Genomic DNA, 5,153 nt, shown 5'->3' with positions numbered 1-5,153 from the left:
CTCCCATCAAACTTCCACTGTGTAGACAGCCCCAAAATGTGATTTCAGATAATTATGTAGTTGGAGTCAAAGTAACGTAGCAGGAGTTGTGTATCATAAATCATCTTTCTCCTTTAGTGTAGGCCAGGCCCTACAGATGACAGTTAAAACTTTTCTCTTGTATGTTGTTGTGGAAAGTTGTTCAATGCAGCTCAAAATACCTCCAGGGCTTGTTAGGACAGTAGTGACAGGTTTCAGCTCCAAGGGAGACTGAAGTAGATTATAAGTCCCTTCTGAGATGACTATTACAGCTGCACCTAATTCTATTTTAAAATTAATAGTCTTTCCTAAAATATTCAGTTCCATGGCCAGACAGGCTCTATGTCATTACACGACTAATCCCAGAAAAACAGTTCTTACTTGCAATGGTTATTTCTAGGGCTATCAATTAACACGTGTTGATGCCTGTGATTAACACAGGGCAGAATTAACATGTTAAAAAAATGAACGTGTGTTAATCGCAGATAGGAGGAACCACCATGAGCTGCTCCGGAGTCTCTCTCTGGTAAGGTGCAGTAATGCAAACTGCCACCAGAGGGCGCACAGAAAAATGAAGCCACAAGAAAGGAAAGACCCTGAACATGTGGTCCCAGCTCTAGCAGAGAACTAAACAAGAAAAGTAAAGACCCTGACACCCATGCCTCTCCTTTCCCAGGTAACCATATTTTTTAAAGAAAAAAGTGGTGGGGGGGCTTGCCCAAGTTATCCCCCCCTCCCCCCGCTCACCCAAGACACTCTTTGCCTCCTGAGGCTGGGACTAACCCTCCCCCCACATCTAATTCTGGGGCTGAGCCCCCCCTCCTGAAACTCTGCACTGCCCATGGTGGGATCTCCCCCCCTCCCTCCGAGCCCTGTACCACCTGCAGTTGAGCACCTAGCGTCCCCCACCCCTCAACTCTGCACTGCCCACAGTAGAGTCTACCCCACTCCAGCCCTGTGCTGCCTGCAGCTGGGGCTGAGATAAAAAAGGACTCTCTTAAACAGAATATAAATATATTGATTATATAGAAAATCTTATTGAATTACTCCAGACACTGATATGGTTATGCTGTGTTTTCATGATCTATAGTGATAGAGTATCAGACAAAGTTAATGGAGCAAAGCAGCAACAGTTCAGGTCTATTGAATGGGAAGTTTGTTTAAAATACTTTCAGATGGTTCTTTGTCTAAAAGGACTCTTATCTGTAACTATTGCAAGGCTGAGTTCCAATACCATGGAAGCACTTCAAGTCTGCAGTGTCACCTGCATGCTAAGCATGCTTTTGCCTCTGGATCTTATGCTATAGATAACCCACCACCAGCAAATGAGTCCAGCCAGCCATGAGAGAGTACAATTACAGAGTTTCAGGATCGCTACAAGCCCACTGGTCAAACAAAATATAACACCTTAACCAATGCTATGTGGATAGCTATGGACAGGAGACTACTCAACATTGTAAATGACAGAGCTAAGAGATTATTCAAATAGCATTTTCCAATCAGTCATAATACTTTGCCCTCCTGAGGAACCATTGCATCAGGAATAAATAACCTATATGACAAAGATAAGACTATAAAGTTGGAGCTTCTGAGAAATGCACTGGCTGTTGCTTTGACTAATGATCACTGGGCATCCTTGAGCAATCAGCTATCTTGGTGGAATGGCACCCCTGATTGATGCTGCATGGACACTACAGTTGTTTGCTGTAACAATAACTCATACTGAAGAGAGACATTATGCTGAAGCATGTGCAGAGTGTTTCATGGATGTTACAAAAGAATGGATATTCAAGGAAAGGTAACAACAATTAGTACTGATAGTGCATGTAATACAGCATTAGTGGCCAGTCCCTTGCCTTTTGAACACATGACGTGTTGCTCACACTCTGCAGCGATCCATTACTGTAGCACTCAGTGACAGTGGTTTTGAAAATGTGCTGGCAAAAATGTAGAAAACTTGTAGGCTATTTCAAACACAGTCCAGCTAACAGCACAAAGCTAGGAATACAAGCTGCAAATGGACAGAAACAAGAACCTCTGGTTGGAATTCCACATTGGCTATGATTCAGTGCCTGCTTCACAATAAAGCCACTATCACATCCACATTAGCTCTTCAAAAGCACCATCTATCAGTGCCAACAGATACGGAGTTTGAAAAACTGAAAAAAATAGAAATATTACTTGAGCCCTGCAGATTTGTGACTGAGCTCCTTGGGGAGTGTCAGGGGGGACGTCCCTGACAGGGGTTGCAGCCCCCTTCTACTGGCCCATGTCTTGATCCAGGCCCTTCCCTCAGGGTATATACGGCACCCAAAATCCCCAAAGTCTCGGCCCTGCTCGCAGGGCATATACGGTAGCCAAAATTCCAAAAGTCTCGGCCCTGCTCTCAGGGCATATATGGTACCCCGGCCTAGTTCTGGGGAAAAGCCTCTCCAGGCCCGAGTGACTCCCCAGGTGCAGCAAGGAGTGGTAGGGGGACCCGGGACCTCCCTCTCCACTGGGTCCCGGCCCAGGGCCCTGTGGGCAGGGACTCTAGGTCCTGCCGGCTTGGTGGGGAATCCAACCGCTACGCACCAAGCTGGATTAGGAAACCTCTGCCCTGGGCCGCTTCCTACCACCCTAGCACCCCCCTTTCCTAGCCTGTCCGTCTGTGCAGCGGTTCTTACTGGGGCTGGAGTTGGCAGGGTAGGTGTGTCCGTTACTCCGCAGGGTTGGGGTCGGCTTCACTCCCGGGGTCCCACGTCAGTTGAGTTCGAGATGACGCAGGAACACTGAATTTGCAGCCTGGCTCCTCCTGACCTCTAGCCGCTCTCCCCTCTGCTGGGCCACTGCCTACTTTATATACTGGCCCGGCTGGGAGCATGCCCAGCAGGGCTGTAAGGGCGGGGCCCTTTCAGCCAGCTGGACCTGGGCTACTCTCAGCCCTTTAGTGTGAGGCTTGTTCGCCCCATCACAGGGAGAAACTGCATGTTTCCTGCTCTGTGATTTTACCTACATTCTGCCATAAATTCCAAGTTATGGCAGTCTCTGATGATGACCCAGCATACGTTGTTAGATTTAAGAACACTTTCACAACAGATTTTACAAACACAAGGTACCAATCTGAGGTTTCTAAAAATAGCTACAGCACTAGAGCCCAGGTTTAAGACTCTGAAGTGCCTTCCAAAATCTGAGAGGGACGAGGTGTGGAACATTTTGTCAGAAGTCTTAAGAGAGCTGTCTTCTAATGCAGAAACTAGAGAAACTGAACCACAAAAAAACAAAAAACAAAAAAACACACCACACACCCACCAAACAAAAAACCCACTGACTCTATGTCATTACACACACACTAACAAAACCAACCTTCTGCGGGTGGCATCAGATTCAGATGGCGAAAATGAATATGCTTCAATCCGCACTGTTTTGGATCATTAACCAACAGAACCCATCATCAGCATGGATGCATGTCCTCTGGAATGGTGGTCGAAGCATGAAGGGGCATATGAATCTTTGGTGCATCTGTCACAATCATCTTGCTATGCCAGCTACTATAGTGCCATGAGGACGCTTGTTTTCACTATCAAGTAACATTGTAAACACAGCATTATCTCCCACAAATGTAAAAAAGCTTGTCTTAGTGATTGACTGAAAATTGAGGACTGACTGGACTTGTGGGGTATGTCTATACTACATTCCTCTTTCGAGAGAGGAATGCAAATGCAGCCGAGCAAAATTGCAAATAAAGCGCAGATTTGAATTTCCCATGCTTCATTTGCATAATTGCATCCAGCCGCTATTTCAAAATACTCTATTTCGAGATAAAAACGCCGTGTAGACACGGTTTTGAAAGAACCCCTTCTTTTGAAATATCCATTAAGCCTCATTTTTTAAGGAGTAAGGATTATTTCGAAAGAAGGGGTTTCTTTCAAAATAACCATGTCTACAAGGCATTTTTATCTCGAAATAGGGTATTTCAAAATAGCGGCCGGACACAATTACGCAAATGAAGCGTGGGAAATTCAAATCAGTGTTTCATTTGCAATTTAACTGGGCTGTATTTGCATTCCTCTCTCGAAAGAGGAATGCAGTGTAGACATAGCTGGGAGGTCTAACGTTATAAATTGTTTCTGTGTTAAGTGCAGTTATTCTTCTTTACATAATTCTACATTTGTAAGTTCAGCTTTCATGAATTTGCACTACAATACTTCAGTGAGGTGAACTGAAGTTGTTGGTTTTTTTATACACACAATGTAAATGTTTTGTAATAAATAAATATAAAGGGAGCACTATACACTTTTTATTCTGTGTTGTAATTTAAATCAATATATTTGAAGATGTAGAAAATATCTAAAAATATTTAAATAGATAGTACCATATTTTCCGGCGTATAGGGCGACTGGGCGTATAAGACGACCCCCTATCTTTTTAATCAAAAGATAGGGTTTCATCTTATACCCCAGCGCCCCTCCGCCTCCTTTGCTCCCGGTGTCGCTGGTCTGCTGGAGATGGTCCCCAGCAGACCAGAGGCACCGGGAGCAAAGCCGCCAGGAGCGCCTGGGCTGACCCCCCCCCCCCCCCCCGCCGGAGCCCCTCCGCAGCTTTGAAAGCCTCGGGGGAAGCCGGCGGCGGGGCATCCCAGGCGCGCATGGGCTGCCCCCTCGCCGGAGCCCCTCCGCGGCTTTGAAAGCCTCGAGGGAAGCCGGCGGCGGGGCAGCCCATGCGCGCCTGGGATGCCCCGCCGCCGGCTTCCCCCGAGGCTTTCAAAGCCGCGGAGGGGCTCCGGCGGGGGGGCAGCCCATGCGCGCCTGGGATGCCCCCCCCCCCGCCGGCTTCCCCCGAGGCTTTCAAAGCCTTGGAGGGGCTCCAGCGGCGGGGCATCCGGCGTACAAGACGACCCCCGATTTTTGGGGGATGTTTTTTATCTTCAGAGGTCGTCTTGTACGCCGGAATATACGGTATTCTTATTAACAGCACAATTAATGGCATGGGTTTTTTTAGTCACTTGACAGTCCTAGTTATTTCCCATACTGCCTTTGACACCAGCAAAATGTCTAGTGTTCTTGCATTTACAACATTTGACTTCTTCAGCTGGGTAATCATTTAGAGAGTGTGAGGTCCCCATATCTTGTGAGCCTAGTCTGAAAAATATATTT

The 5,153-nt window shown here is 46.8% G+C and overlaps 1 pseudogene; it reads left to right on the top strand.

The window, feature by feature from the left end:
• The first annotated feature begins 1,131 nt into the window (after positions 1–1,131).
• LOC142827703 (E3 SUMO-protein ligase ZBED1-like) lies at positions 1,132–3,649 on the top strand (annotated as a pseudogene).
• Positions 3,650–5,153: the final 1,504 nt, after the last annotated feature.

Source organism: Pelodiscus sinensis, chromosome 3 (assembly GCF_049634645.1).
Source record: "Pelodiscus sinensis isolate JC-2024 chromosome 3, ASM4963464v1, whole genome shotgun sequence".
NCBI lineage: Eukaryota > Metazoa > Chordata > Testudines > Trionychidae > Pelodiscus > Pelodiscus sinensis.
The sequence above is the reverse complement of the archived record's forward strand: the minus strand, read 5'-3'. Positions and strand labels throughout refer to the sequence as shown.